The sequence below is a fragment of the Mugil cephalus genome, chromosome 13 (genome assembly GCF_022458985.1).
Source record: "Mugil cephalus isolate CIBA_MC_2020 chromosome 13, CIBA_Mcephalus_1.1, whole genome shotgun sequence".
Classification (NCBI taxonomy): Eukaryota; Metazoa; Chordata; class Actinopteri; order Mugiliformes; family Mugilidae; genus Mugil; species Mugil cephalus.
In genome coordinates, this window is record NC_061782.1 from 933,999 (window position 1) to 950,675 (window position 16,677).

The 16,677-nt window shown below is 44.4% G+C and overlaps 1 protein-coding gene across 1 annotated transcript in view; it reads right to left on the reverse strand.

Moving 5' to 3' along the window:
• LOC125018489 (spectrin beta chain, non-erythrocytic 1) overlaps window positions 1–16,367 on the reverse strand; it is a 90,753-nt gene extending 74,386 nt beyond the window's left edge. Inside the window, exon 1 of the mRNA XM_047602423.1 lies at window positions 16,209–16,367. The gene's annotated coding sequence lies outside the window, so the exon portion shown is untranslated. The remainder of the gene's footprint in view (window positions 1–16,208) is intronic.
• Window positions 16,368–16,677: the final 310 nt, after the last annotated feature.

Here is a 16,677-nt window from a genome sequence, read left to right on the forward strand (position 1 = left end):
TGGGACAAATGGTTCTGCAGCCACTAGTCACACGACACCAGACAACACAAATAATAAAACTATTTAAAATATATGAAACATTCAATGGCAGGATAAATAAATGAGTAAATCCAACCTAATTTAAAGGCCGAAAGAAAAGACCTGCAGCCCTGTGAATGAAGCCGTGATGTCATTCACCTGCAGAAACACAAGAAACAGGCCAACGCGTGTTCAAGCTGCATCCAAACGTCCCGGTCGAGGGTCTAGTCTGATCCACAGCAGCAGGAATTATAGCATGAATGAGAGAAATACAGGGAACAGCTGGAATTATCAATGAAAACTACTTCTACTCCTGATTCATCCAGGACCAGACAGCAGACGCTCTGCACCACAGCCAGCGGAACAATCCATAGTCACAGTTAATTACTCATTCACTGTGATGGTGTCTGTGATGGGGGGTCACGTAGAACCAGAACCTTTTAGTTCTCAGAGACAAAAACAATCGTCCTAAAACCCAACTTCAAGCCTGAAGCCAAGAGCCAATGGGCCCGGACCTCCTCCCTCCTCCTCCCTCCTCCTCCCTCCTCCTCCTCCTCCTCCTCCTCCTCCCTCCTCCCTCCTCCCTCCTCTGGGTGGAGGCCACAGATGACAGAGACGCTGTTTTTTATTAATCAGGAGAAGCAGGTGAGAAATCCCTGAGAGTTTATTCGATTTCCAGATTTACAGGAAGTCGTTTGTGTTGAAGTTTCAGTCGATGATGAGATTAAGAGAAATTACTTTAAATCAGTCGGAAACAAAAAAGAAAACATGAATTATTGATTTGACCTGTTAATTAACATCATTTAAAGTTTCCTCAGTCACAGTTACTCTGTTAAATTATTAATATCTGTTAACAGTTATTTGAGGTGTCGTCTATTTAATTAACTGTTTAATTGTCTAATTAAATGTTAAAATGTACAAAGCATCAAATCTTTTCTTATTCTCATGAAAACCTGGTTTCAAACATTTCCACGTGTAGATTTATTTTAAATTTTATATAAATATATAACAGACATATAATGTCATATGTGATCAAATAAATCTCTTTACTGCCACTGTTTATTAGTAATATTACATAAAGTATTACTGAGCATTTCATCAGAAAAAAGTCTGATATGGATTCATTAAGAAAATGACTGAAAAAAATAAATAAAATAAATAAAGTTCTGATGATTTGTAAAAATCTGAGCCATCAACTCTAATCTCAAAGTCCAGATTAGTTGAACCTCAGACTAAACTTTCTTTAAATCTCAGTGTTTCTCTGAATAAACGTGATGTTTCTGATAAAGTCCAGAGTCTCTGTGTCTCCAGTGAAACGTCTCGACATATTTGGGTTTTGTTCATTTCTAGAGCGAATGGAAACACAGGAAGTGTTTTCTAGTGGGGACATTCAGACCCAGATAAAAGCTGTGACCGTGATCTTTGGTTCTTCGGTTTCTGTCCATGACTCAAAGCCTCCGGAGCAGAGCAGCCAGTGTGATATTCTCCTGATAAACTGAACAATTATTCCCTGGTATCCGTGTCTGAATGGCTGCTGTGTCCGTGGACCAGACGGGCTGGGGGGGGGGGGGGTCCAGGCCAGACGCCCGGGAACTTTGGACGGTGACAACAACACATTGACGGAGTTGAACGCAGCTCAGTTCTGGCGCAATCAGTCACTTTAACGAAGTTAGGCTCTAATTTGGAGGCGCAGCAGAAATAAAGACAGAACTCTTTTCTCTCCGACTCGTTAACGACGTGAATCTGTGACCTTCAGACAGAAAGAGACGAATTAACGGGGAAACCTGAACTCGCCTTGAACCAAACGGATCGAGTCTCAGGTCACGAAGCAGCGACGATGAGAAAAACTAAAAACAGCCTCCAGTTTTAACCCGTTCCACCCGGAGCAACGTGGGCGTTAACTTTCAGAGATTCTTTTATTCAGAGATCAGAATAAAAGAAAAATCACAGGTTAAATGTGTGAAAACAACTGTTCACGTTACCAGTTTGAATTTAAACTGGAACACAACAACATGGAGCAGCTCTGCTCTGAGGTCACCTCAAACTAAAGAAGCTCCATTAGCACCATGTAGCCTGAGCTAACCAGCTAGCATCAGCTAACAGACAAAACACATCAACATCACGTCAGAGTTTCTTCTTCTGCCTCAATGTTTCATCAAATCCAAAAACATCCGACAACACATGGACCTGGTCTAGTTTTTATCGTCCTCTGGCTCCTTTAGAGTCTGTCCTCATGATTCTACATCAGCTATGAACCACATGGAGACTGGACTCATAGAATCTGGACCTTTAGTCTCCATCTAGTGGTCTAATGGTGCTACTGCAGATAATACACACAATGCAGCCATCTAGTAGTGAGAGTTAATATGTAGCATGTAGCCATGGTGGCTGTTAGCTTAGCATTGCTAGCATGTGGCTGTTAGCTTAGCATTGCTATGTAGCATGTAGCCTCGGTGGCTGGTAGCTTAGCATTGCTATGTACCATGTAACCTTGGTGGCTGTTAGCTTAGCATTGCTATGTAGCATGTAGCCTTGGTGGCTGGTAGCGTAGCATTGCTATGTACCATGTAACCTTGGTGGCTGTTAGCTTAGCATTGCTATGTAGCATGTAGCCTTGGTGGCTGGTAGCGTAGCATTGCTATGTAGCATGTAGCCTTGGTGGCTGTTAGCATATCATTGCTATGTAGCGTGTAGCCTTGGTGGCTGTTAGCATATCATTGCTATGTAGCGTGTAGCCTTGGTGGCTGTTAGCTTAGCATTGAATCAGTAGCATTTTGGAGCCAGATTCACTTTAAGAGGTAAAAACCCAACGTGGAGGAACTTTGGGTTCTTTGGTTTGATCCTAATGTCCAGATGGAGAGTGGACCTGGTTGTGTTTCACTAGAACCTTTGGAGAACATGTGAGCTCTGTGGTGTTTCTAGAGACTCTGGGTCCAGGTCTGGTCCAGGTCTGGTCCAGGTCTGGTCCAGGTCTGGTCCAGGTCTGGTCCAGGGGTTGATGGATGATCAGGATGATGTCGTTACTATCAGGTGGTTTCTAGTCTTTGATCTAGAAGATATTTTAGTTCATCACTAATTAATCAGACGCAGTGTTACTGAAGTCTGACCCACAGAGACCAGGGTCCACAGAGACCAGGGTCCACAGAGACCAGGGTCAGGAACATGGACTTGGTGGTTCTGGATTTAGTCCTGGGTTATTTGGTCACCATGGTAACAGAATAAACCTTCATCTTAGCTGGATCAGCTGTTAAATATTCACTATAGAACAGAGTGGGAGGCAGCTCTGAACAAACACTGAGGGGAGACGGATATTTAACAGGAGGAGGAGGAGGAGGAGGAGGAGGAGGAGGAGGAGGGGGGGGGGGGGGGGGGGGGGGGAATGGCTCTGTAGCTCCACAGGGAGCAGATAACCTCCTTTCTCCTTCACAGGAGGAGGCCTCAGCTCTGGTCAAGAGTCACAGACCAGGAACGAAGCAGAGAACTGCATCACCCAGAATGCCTCAGTCCAGAAAAGACCGACTGGAAAACAAAGAAAGAAACGAGGGATCAGACGGAGGAATGAACCTCTCGAGATAAAGAGGAGGGTCAAGAGGATCCTTCAGAGGTCGTGGAGGAGGAGAAATTAAACACGACGAGACGTTCGAGTTTCTTCTTCTGCTCTCGACTCTTCTTCTCCTCTTCATCAGTTCTACCGTGACGCAAACAAACACATCGGATCTGACTGGTCTCCATGGAGATTTAACTTGACTGGACCAGACCAGGTCCTGGTCCTGGTCCCGGTCTAACTCGGTCCCTTCATTCCTCACAGACTCGCGGGTCGTGAACGAGCGACGAGCAGAAACAGAAGAAAAACCTGGAGGCCCAGAATAATCTCCCTCCTACGTCAGGGTTCTGACGGAGGCCAGAGGTGGAGGCTCGGTCTCTGGAGACCAGATCTGAGGAGGACTGGTTGTTCCCAGAGTCTCTGGTAGACGCTCCCTGCTCCACCCTCATTCCTCCCCCTCCTCCCCCTCCTCCTCCCCCTCCACCTCCTCCTCCTCTGTCTACAAACAAGACGTCATCCTCTCTGCTGCCTCCACCCTCCGGTCGTAGTTTTCTAATCTGATCTAAACTCCTTCCCACCGGCCCAGATGTGTTTTATAGACTCACACCCGCTGAACAGGTCCCGCGTCCAGATGTGAAGTCGCTCAGACGAGAGTTTTCTGTCTGGAACGTTTCTTCAGTCAAACACCGAATGAAGAATTAGATTTTACTTGAACTATTTTCCTTAGAGTGGAAACAACGGATAAACAGAGAAAAGTTTAAACCGATGTAAAAAGAGACGAAGAAGAAGAAGAAGAAGAAGAAGAAGAAGAAGAAGAAGAAGAAGGAGGAGGTGAAGAAGAAGAAGAAGAAGAAGAAGAAGAAGAAGAAGAAGAAGAAGAAGAAGAAGAAGAAGAAGAAGAAGAAGAAGAAGAAGAAGAAGAAGAAGAAGAAGAAGAAGAAGAAGAAGAAGAAGAAGAAGAGGGAGGAGGCTGTAACTTCCCGTTGTTTCCGTGTGTTGTTGCAGCTGTTGACCAGCGTCGCGGTTTCATCATCGAGTGTTAAAGCAAATAAACACCAACGTTTTACTGCCACAAATCATTCGTACGTTTCTGTCTAAATCTACACGTCTGCACTCGTCCTCCTCTTTTTATTTTTTTAATCTTTTACGATTATTGTTCAAGCTACAGCAACAAAAAAGACTCAAAGTCCATCACGTCATTAGTTGAGTCCAGTTTTATCGACACCTCAAAGGAAATTCATTAATAAAACGTGACACAATAACCCTCCATCCCGTCCAGTCAGGGTCTGATGTGGTCTGATGTGGTCTGATGTGGTCTGATGTGGTCTGATGTGGTCTGATGTGGTCTGATGTGGTCTGATGTGGTCTGATGTGGTCTACGAGGTCCCCCTCTGCAGGTAGAACTGGTCATGAGGACTAGAGGGTTTAGTCTCAGTAAAGGTCAGAGGTCAGAGGAACGTGTGGACAGAGGTGAGGAATGAGAAACCACTAAGTGACTCCAGGAGGCTGAGTGTTTCTATGGCGACGCGATGAATCCCCTCGCTCGTAAACAAACACTACATTTCCCATGAGCCCCTCTGGTTCCCGTCCAGCCGCCTCCCTGCGGAGGACGGGGCAGATCAGACGAGCGCAGGAATGTGTTTGATCGCACTTTAACTCCGACCATCGGGAACAAAAGGACGACAGATACAGCGGAGCCAGATTAGATCTGACGTCCCACAATGCACTGCAGCCTGAGCCGGACAGGACTCACAGAGGATAGAAAGTGTTTGGCAGCGGGCCAGAGAGAGATGATGGGATGTATCGCCATGACGACGCGGCCGACCCTCCCACCGGGGCTGTGCAGCAGTGTGTGTGTGTGTGTGTGTTTCTGTGACTCCTCCCACCTCCCAGCTGATTCAACAACGAGGTGGAGCCGATGCTAAAGGCAGCTAGCACCATATTTAAACATTTACCCTACGACAGCAGACAGAGCCTTCAACATCGATGCAGTTCCTCCAGCGTCCACCAGAGGCTCCACCACTGAGTCAAATGTCCAACTACACAGGACGTTAGCTACGTTTCTGTGTTTACTGATGATTATTTAGTCTGTGAAATAAAAATCAGTCCCAGTCAGACGGTTCTACGGAAGCCCAGAGCGGCCATGACTTCACACACTGGTTTCCCACGACAACGAGTCAATTTCCTCTCGATATATTTAATGTGTGAGTCCGTCTGTAGTAACATCATGACCTGATGTAGCAGATCCACTGTAAGAGGAGACGCTTGTTTTCTCCTTTAATGTTTGATAGATAACAATTAAATATCTGCAGAGAAAATAAATCTTTGTTTTCCCAAGATAACGAGATAATTAAGTTGTTACCACAGAGGAAATAACGTATGAATTCATGACCCGTCACTGTCGTGTTTTGTCCAAAAATATTTCATTTGCTTCAAAACAAAAAACCTAGAAAATAATCCTACGACTCTGTTGTTAAACCTTTAAAGAACATTTTCACTATTAGGACGATGTTTTTATTGTTTAACATGAAACCATCGGGTTATTGCTGCTGTTGTCGTGGTAACAGGTTCATCAGATCTTCAGGAGGACGTGTTTGACTCCAGATTTAATTAAAAATCTCTTGCACAGACTGAGCTCACTGTAAATCCTGATTCATGACGTTTTATTTGTCTCCAACGCTGTGACGCTGCAGCACCGATTCAAAATGTTCTGATTGTTGCTGAATCATTCCATGAGTCTGAGGCTGCAGATCCTCCACAGGAAGATTCATGATGTGGGATATTTTTATAAAAGCCTTTAACTTCAAATAAAAAGCCTGAAATAAGAGCAGAGCGGCTGCAGCAGGGACCAGTTCCCGCTGAGACCCTGGTGAACGTTCGCCCGGCCAAGGTCGTCTAACCCCTCCCCCCTTTCCTGTCCCATGTCATCAACATCATTTCCCATGATGCTCGGTGTGTTGGTGGGTGAGGAATATACGCTGGTGTAAAGCTTCTTAATGTCGCTCTGCTCAGAGTCACACACACAGACGGCAGCTCAGCGACAGAACAAACTCACTAACACACATTAGAACCTGGTCAGGAGATAAACATTTAATCCCATGGGGTTTTTGGCAGAGACCATATTTTTTGGCCTCTTTAGTGGATCAACATTTAGAGGAGAGTTGCAACAACTCGTCAACATCACAGATTAGTGTGAAACATGTCGACAAGGTTTAAACTACAACAGCCTGAAACTCATTCAACAGCAGATCAACAGCGGCTACATCAACAATCAAGAGTCTTTGTATTAATTATGAGAACAGAGGCTACGGCCTTAAAAGGTCCACGTAAAAAAACACAAAGACTAAATATAAAACAGCCAAAACGTTCAGAGGAAATAATAAAATAAATACAGCTTCTCTACAACCAGCTACATCCTCAAAGCTGAAACCTCAACAGACTCTGATCTAACAGTGATGCTAATGGTGACGCTAACAGTGACGCTAATGGTGATGCTAACAGTGATGCTAACAGTGATGCTAATGGTGACATGCAGTCCTGGTTCTCATCAGGCTGTTTCTGCTCGTATCAACGTCTAAAACTAAATGAAGAATCCTGAGTTAACGAAGACGTTGGAGATAAAACACGAAGCATCGAGCTGCAGATAATTATTTGGTCGTAGCCTTCGCAGTCATCTGCTCACAGTGGACGGAGAATTCATTCAGAAACAAAGTATAATTTATGTTATTATCTAGTTCTAATTAAATAAAGAAAACCATCGTTGCTGTTGTGTTGAGTCGGTGCAGGATGTTTGATATCACCTTCCTCTTCCACACAGACGCTTCTCACTGATTTATGGAGGAAATAAAACTCTCCCCATCATGTGACCGGCCGCACACAGATGTAATGTAATGAAGTCATCAGGGGTTGTGTTACAGCTCTGGAGATGAGAGGGGTGGAGGTCAATGACGTAATCTCTGTCCACGGTCACAGAAACCGAGCGGCTGGAGACTGAAGCTCATCTTCCAGGAATCGTGCAGCGTTTTCAAAAAGTCCCACAAAATCTGCACTTTTTCCTCCAGGTTTAAACCAGTGAAGCAGCAAAACTATGAGTCTCAAAGACGGAAAACAGTCCACACAGATTAGACCAGACACACACACCAGAACCAGAGTCTGAGCTGGTGACGTCCTGATCTGGGCCCGTCCACATATTTAAAACCACGTCTCTGTGACATTGGCTCAAAGTGAAGTAAATCACTCAGTAAAGCTGCAAAAAGCTACGAAACTTTTGACTTTTTTGTTCGTATTTGTAAACCAAAAAGTCAATGCTAATAGGTATGCTAATGGTTAGCTTTACAACACTAAAAACAATGGTAATGGAAAGCTAACGATGATACCAATGGTGATTAAAAGCAATGCTAAAGACAATGCTAATGGATAGCATTTCAGTGCTACTTTCCATCAATTATTCTAAAACTAAACTAGGTGCATGTGTGTTAGCCACCTTTAGCATATCAACAATAAAGAGCTGAATAAATCTGAACTTTGTGATCCACAGCATCATCGGGTAAAAGGCAAAGTTTGTCTTTCCATTCATAGATTTAATGTTCAAATGTTGGAGTCACCGGGATTCATGGATCTGACATTGAAGAAGATTCTAGATCATCTATATCATGAGTATCGGTGACAATGAGTCTGATCCACGGGGGCAGATCAGACATGTGTGGAGGCTCACATTGTTTTCAGATGTTACCTCCACCTCAGGCAACACATTCGACGGCTTCATGAAACACCTGCACCATGAGGTTTCACCCCAAAGAGCACGACCCACAAAATTCATCAGTTATAAATGAACATCGACAAAAAGACAAACCAAACGAGGCAGCAGCTTCCAGAGAGTTTAGTCTCAAAGGCTCTTTAAAGACGATGCTAATGGAGATGCTAAAGACGATGCTAATAGTGTAGAAGGTTGTTTTTATACGATAATCCCACCTGAACCCAACAATCTGTGAAGTTCTAGAAATAAAAACAGGATTCACTAAAACCGGAGCAAAAACTGTAGAAATGCTAGACAGGCTAAAGAAAACAAGGTGAAATCAGCCAATGAGGGACTGAAGCAGGTAACTGAAGTTTCCACCTAACAGGGCGGAGACAATACAAATCACAGAGGATTCTGAACTTCATCGTCATGGATGGACAGGATTCTGGGGACCAGGGTAAAGAGCTGATCTACCAACGTAGTGAAACTATTGTCTTATTATTTATTTCAGACTGGGCGTTCTACTCCTAATGGCACCGACTGAACCAGTTTTCTTATATTTTTTCCATGTTTCACACTTCACACGTTTATTTAGAGCTGCTGTTCTGGTTACACTTAAATAAATAACTAATTCGGTTCATTTATGTCTGTTTGTTTAAGTCAAGTCTGAGGATGATCCCAGTCTGTTCCACTCAGTGACACATATTTGTTTGTCAGCCTCAGACTCACCTCAGCATGCTGAGGCGTTAGCTTGGAGAACAGGATGAGAAGTGTTGGTTCTAGTCTTGGTCTCCGGCCCAGAGGCAGCGAGTTCATCCAGTTTCAGCTAATCGCTCATTTCCTGCCGGCGTCAGACCAACGACCCCACCCTCACTGTGACACCAACGCCTCGGTTAGTTTACACTCCACTCCCCAAACGCAACACCGACACTCAAACTCCCATGATGCCGAGCAGACTGGGACCTGAACCAGTAACAGTACGAGCACCAAGGAACCCACAGAGGAGACGGTGGAGGAGGCTGGTCCCTCTAACCCTCTATAGGAACCAGGAACCAGGAACCATATGTCAAATCAGAGATGATCAGGGAAACATCGTCAGGTCTAATCAGGGTCTGATGTGGTCTACAAGGTCCCCCCTCTGAACTGGTTTATCAGGAACCATGAAGAAGAAGAGTCCAGACTCTGACCTCCAGTAAACCAACAACCAGACTGAACTTTATGGAACAGTCCAGGAAACATGGAGCTGGAGATGTTCATGTTTTAGGACTTCTTCTTCTTCTTCTTCTTCTTCTTCTTCTTCTCCTTCATCCCTTCATCATAACCTCCTCTTTTTCCTCATGTGATTTTCTCCAGATTTGATTTCCTGCTCTTATTTCCATCCCACACTCTCTGCAGCATTAAAGTATTTCCACCACCCATCCAGTCTGGTATTTATGAGGACGTTGTCCTCCTGACTCTGCTCTGTTCACCGTCCTCCTCGTCTCTTTCAGGAGCTTCTGCTTCCTCATCAGTCTGAATGAGAGGAATCAGAGGACGACTCGACACAAACAGGATCCTCAGAAACAAATCAAAGAGGAAACAAGTGGAAAAGAGTCTCCATCAACACTCTGTCCACATATTTTATTCATGAGGTATCGCGGGTGTGGAACAGCAGCTTGTTTTCTCTTCTCCCTCGATGGAAGTTTAACGCCAACATTAATGAGCTGAGCTGCGTTCATGATCAGTCTGGATCTGTGACAGCTCCGTTTAGAAGAGAAACCTCCTCCTCCTCCATCCCTCTACATCACATCAGAGGAGACGTTCAAGACTGCACTTTATCCACATTATTACATTATTTACATCTTCTCTCTACATGTTTGTTTTCTAAGGGTGTTCAATTAAACCATGGTTCCTCTGGTGGTTTATGGGTCAGCAGCAGCTCTATGAACCAATCAGAGCTCTGGGATATGTCATGTAATATGTCATTTTCTTCTGGTTTCATTAATAAAACTCATTATAGGATTCAACCAACACAACAGCTTGTTATTTTTTAACTGTGATTCCTCCAGAACTAAACCACTTCAGAGTCTTTAAAATGAGACCGAGTCCATGAATGAGCTCCAACATGTTCATGAAGCGTTCAGTTCCTTTGCTTTTAGGATACGTCCTCAACAGACTGGAATGATGAGGAGTTAAACATCCTTTAAGCCTCTTACGTTCTCATAATGACAATAAAGACTCGGTTTCATGTGTGTTTGACCCCGACTCAGGTCAAAGCTGTTCACCTCCACGTAACCCAGCTACGTAAACACAGCCTGACAACGGCTCAAACAGCCAAATTATTCTCCAAGAAAAACTACAGAACGGAGATAGTGAGTGAAGTAAAGAGCAGTTTCAGCTCTGAGATCTTCCTGAGAAACGGTCCACAGATAACACGTCCCCGTGGGAGCGTCTGAAATATCTCACATGTCAAGATAAACTCCAAGCTTTGCACAAATATTTTATGTTAAAGAATTTACACCAGGGCTGTAACAGCACGGCATCGAGATCCATGAGTAAATATGTGGATCTGAAGGAGGCGATAAGACGAATCAAACCAACGCTGCTACGAAGCCACGTTGACCACGGTGCAACATCAACACAGCAACGAGTTACAATGTTTACATTTTTGTAGAATATGTCAATGTTTTACACTGATCCATGATTATGACAAGTCCTGCTACAAGGCTCCATGAGAATGAGCAGAAAATAAAAACAGAACGTGGAAACAAATAAAAACAATAGGATACTTTCTAAATATTCATCGGTTATAAACGAGCAGCTCAACTAAAAAACACTCTGACCTCAAACCAACGAGACAGCAGCATCCAGAGAGTTTAGCCTCAAAGAACCTATGCTAATGGTGATGTTAAAAACAATGCTAATGGTGATGCTAAAAACGATGCTAATGGAAACGGTAAAGGCGATGCTGCAGGCATTGATAATGGTAACGGTGCATGCTAATAGCTAATAAAAAAAAAAGCTAATAGTGTCGCGAGGGACGAAGCTAAAGACAATGCTAATGGTGATGTTAATGTGTTGCCCACGATAAAACTAATGGGGATTCTGAAGGCTACGCTCATGGCTATGCTAATGGAGATGGCAAATACTATTAATCAGATTTTATTTGTAGAGCACTTTTCATACAACATGTACTTTATACAATAATCCCACCTGCACCTGCAAAATAATCAAAATGCTAAAAGGCGAACAAGAGAAAAGGTGATAAAATTACACTAATAACAGAATAAAATCGCCAACTACTAAAACAGTAAAAGAGAGAATTCTGAAATAGTAAATTTAAACAGTAACTTTAGTTTAAAAGCTAAACTAAAATGACAATGGAGACGGTAAAGGCAGCGCTGTGTTGCTAATCGTGACAGTGAAGGCAAAGCTAATGGCACAGCCAAGGACAAAGCTAAAGACAAGGCTAATGGTGATGTCAAAGACAATGACAATGGAGACGGTAAAAGCTACGATGAAGCTAATGGCTGCGCCAAGGAAGATGCTAATGATGATACTAAAACAACTGTTAACATGGTCACTAAAGGTGATGCTAATGGCTAGCATGGTAGCAGCCTTTTCCATCAGTTTGTTTCTGTCCGTATAGAAACAGCCTCTAAAACTGAACCAGCTGGTTTTCAATGAATGCTAGGTGTTAGCAACATTTAGCTGATCAATAACTAAATCTACGGAGGCTCATTAACGACATCTTTCTCATCTACAGAACCATCAGCTAAGAGTTTGAGTCAGACGGGCCAATCAGCTCGTCCGGGGGCGGGGCTTAATGTGGTGATTACCAGGTAGAAGAAGCAGACTGCAGAGGTTTTGTGAAGGAGGTGATCAGACTCCTCTATATTTAGAGGAAACTTTGCCTCCGGGGGGAAATAATAAAAAAAAAAAAAAACCTCCTCCTCTGTCGCACTGTTCCACTTCCTGTCTCCTGGACACTTTCCAGAACATTCCTCCTCCCTCTCTCCTCCTCCCTCTCTCCTAGGAGGTTTCAACTAATGTCCTCCTTTCTCCTCCTCCTCCTCCTCCCTCTGCATTAATCTCTGCTCCTCATTTTGAGTTTTTGTCCCAGCGTTTCCTCCTTTAATCCTCATACTGTACCTCCTGTTTTCTCTCCTTCACCTCCCTCTCCTCCTCCTCCTCTCCCATGCACGTCTCAAAATGGAGTTTCTCCTCCTTGAAGGCTTAAAAACTTTACGCCTCGGAGGAAGGAGTCACGAAGGAGGGACTGAATCATTTTAATTTGATTATTTCACGTTGGAACGCTGCCAGATTCAGGACAGACTTAAGAACTAAATGAAAAGTTGGAGGAGACGATGTGAGAGGAGAGAAGGAGGGATGGAGGTGAAGATGAGGGAGGATCTGCAGGAGAGGAGGACGAATAAAAAGACAAAAAAAATAAAGTCTGGCCTCGTTTCTGAAAATACAGCTCGACCTCGCTGCTCTTAAAGGGATGATTCACCACATGTTTTATTTTTCCTCAACTTCAGCTCGAGATGAAGCTAAAGGCAGCTAGCGACCTGCCAGCTGTCAATCAAATAGGCCACGCCCCCGAATTCTGCAAACCTTTAATGCTTAAATCACAAATGAAGAAATTAGTTTTAGTAGAAACACATTGATTTAACATGGAGGTCTCGGAGGACTGGTTCACCTCTAGTGGACGTTAGAGGAACTGCAGGTTATTTAATGTCTGTTCGTTGGGAACTGAAGAGCCGCTAGCATTTAGAAAAAATAAAGCGTGTGTTTTCACTAGAACATTGTGCTAAGACGTTTCTGAAGCAGGTCTGTGGGGACTGACTTGCTAAACCTCTGGTGGACGTAAGAGGAATTGCAGGTTTTGAGTTTAAAGACAGATTTTCTTCGGAAAGCAGAAAGCATCACAAAAGTTCACGTACAAACCTAAGACGTTTGTTTAAGACGACAAACGAGAACAGTGGCGTAAATGTGAGCCCCTATTAAACATTAGAGGAACTGCAGATTTTAGCTTCTTGTTTCTTCGGGTGTTAAATTTATTTATTTTTTCTTAGATATAATTTCATCAAATGTAAAACAGATTTTCTTTGTAAAGGCTAGACATTAGAGGAACTGCAGAGTTTGATATTTTAAAGTTAACATCATTATTAAAACTCAAACTTCTTTAGGAGTTGGGTTGTTTTTCAGTTTAATATCAGTCAGATCAGTAACAGATCTGAGAAAAAGTTTAGATTCTTGTAGAAAAAGCACAAAACTAGTAGCTTCTCTTGTGACAGTTATTTGTTACTCGTTAACTTTTTAATAAACTGAACTAACGTGGATAATTCAGTCGGTAAAATCCTCCCTGAAACTAAACAACGAGAACAATGAGCGGACCGAGAGCGTCTGACCACACCTGGAGGATCAAGGCCTTCTTTTATTCAACAACGCTGCTTTCCTTTTATTCTTTATTTCATGAAACTGGACCCTTGTCTCCGTCCTCCATCAGCAAACAAGGCGAGACACACACTCTGTCAACACTGAGGATCTACAACGCTTCAGTTGGATGAGTTCACGATGAACTCTGAAGGCAAACAAACCGAAACAGAAAGAAAAAGATGAAACAAGTCAACGTTCTGGAGCCGATTCTCCTGCAAAGATCTAATTGGATCGTGTGGGCGGGGCCTCATGATTAAATATCTGCAGATTAATTAGGGGGCGTGGTCAGTATGATTGACAGGCCGCTAGCTGTCTTTAGCCCTGTTGACTCAGACCTGGACGGAGACACGACGCTGAACCTTCAGGAAACATGTGGAGGCTTCACGCATCACAAACCAGCTCAGCTGATCATTGGAAACAACAAACAGCAGCAGGTTTAGTTTGAGACCAGCGATAAAAACATGGACAAAAGATCAGCTATGCAGAAACTTTCTGAAATAAAAAGTAAAGCTGGAGTTAAATGAAATGAAGTTCCATCATAGAAGTGATTTACATGTCTCAGGTATAAAACGATTAACTGACCAAACTGTGTCTGTAGCTGTAAATGAGCTGATGAGGAAGGTTTAACAAAGCTACCGTTAGTTTTTATTAATGTCACCGATGGCAGTGATCACACAGCTTCAGCTTTTCAGCCTGTTCACTCCTCAGCTGATCGTTAGCCTGCTAGCTTAGACCTTAGCACATCCTTTGACAGGATGTGGAGATGTTTGATGGTTCTTAGAGGGGAGCAACCATCAACTAATGAGTTTTTATTCATTTAGTTTAACTCCTGGTCCAGCGCTGAGTCTTAAAATATCTCCTGCTGCCGTGTTGACCTCAACGAAAAGAAGCGGTTTTAATTCCGTCTCCAGTCTTTTTGGTTTTTACGTGGGATTTTCTGACTCTGACGTCTAATCTCTCCCTCTGATGTGGAAAGCTCCAAGAAAACCAATGAACTGAAGACGAGCTGCTTCATCACCACATCCCTGCACACGGACACAAAGACGCCGAGAAAACTACAACCAGACTCCGGTTCCCATTAACTCACACGTTTAGTTTATGGCAAACTTTAAATAGAAACGGATTTCTAGAGGAGAAGATGTTCAACCGCTCATCTACTCCTGTTACCATGGAGACCGAAGCTAATGACGAGATCAGACACGAGAGTTTAGATCCAAACGTCAACCACTGGAAGACGAGCATCACATCTACTGGAAATACGAGAAGAAGAAGAAGAAGAAAGAGAGGAAGAAGAAGAAGAAGAAGTAAAGACGATGGAGGAAGGAGGGCGACATCAGGAGGAGGAGGAGGAGGAGTAGAAAACGAACGTGGAGGAAGAAGACGAAGAACAAGAAGAAGACATCGGGAAAAGAAGGAGAAGAAAAAGAAGAAGAAGAAGGAGGAGTCAGATGAGGAAGAAGAGAAGGGAATAAGGAAGGAGGAGGAGGAGGAGGTGAAGGAGGATCTCCTCGATGTTTCTGTCCCTCCTGGTGACTCCTCAACCTCACCTCCATCTATTTATTCATCAGAGGGTTGGTTCAGGTTACCGTGGTAACCGCCACCAGGACCAGTGGAGTCCATCACACGCTTCAAACACGAAGGCAACAAGTGCGAGCGCCAAATGTTTCCCCAGTCGCTGCATCAGGGCAATAAAGAAGAGGAGGAGGAGGAGGAGGAGGAGGAGGAAACATCCGAGATAGAGAGACCAACAAGAAGGCAGAGAAAAGGAGGAATGAGATAAAGGAGTGGAGGGAGGGTGGAGGAGCCTGGTCTGGGTCTGATTACATAATTACTGGACAGGGTTTGAAAGCAGGTCCCAGAAAAAAGAGAGAGAAGAGAAAACGCCTCAAAGCAGCGGAACGAGAACACAACAAGAACACGAACAGAACACGACAAGAACACAACAAAAACACGACAAGAACACAACGAGAAACCAGAACAACATTCACTACACAACTAAAAGGAGAATAAAGAGTGAACTCAACATCTGGTGGGTTAATAAAGGAGGCGGGGGGGGGGGGGGGGGGGGTCAGAGGAGGATCCCGGGAATGTTCTGGTGTTTCTGTCAGGATTACGCCTCCACCTTCACCTCCACCTTCACCTCCACCTTCATCACTCCATCAGGGAGAAGAGGAGGAACCATTCATTTAAAGCTCGAAGGCAACAAACCCCCCTAAACCCCTAAACCCCCCCACAGGAGCAGCCGTGGCGCACTCAACTTCCACGGTGCGCAACAGTCCCCGCAGCCCGGAGAGGAGCGCTGCGCCCGGCGGGACCGAGCCACGCAGCTGCGCTCCATTTAGGGTCGGAACAATCACGCGTGGCGTGGACAGGGACGCGTCGAGCCCGCGGATGCTGCAGCGCGGACGAGCGTATAAATCCGTGCGCACGGAGAAAGTGGAGAAAGTGGAGATGAGACGGAGCACAGAGGAGGAGGAGGACACTCACCTGGAGGCCGCCTGGAGCGCGCTGGAGTCCGGCGGGGAGCGAAGGAGGCGCGGAGGAAGGAGAACCGAGAGCTCGGAGAGAAAACGACAGCAGGAGCGGAGAGTCCTGAAATCCACCAATCCTCCTCCTCCTCCTCCCCTTCCTACTCCTCTCCCTCTCCCTCTCCCCGCCCCTCCAGCACGGCCCCGGACTGCAGCGCCCGGTGCGCTCGGTTCATGCACCGCGATGCACCGCCGGGGCGGAGCTGCGCCAAATGTGGCCTGGTCCTGGTCCAGGTTCAACTAAACACAAAAATGTGCAAACGTTGAGATTTAAAAATGACACATATAAGAAACAGAAAAAAGAAACATATATAAATATATAATAAATATACATAAAGTGTTTGGTGCCACAATACTTGTATTTTATTCTATGTTATTTCATTATTTATCTTTTAGAACCTGAACTCGTTTCCCCACTGAGATAAATT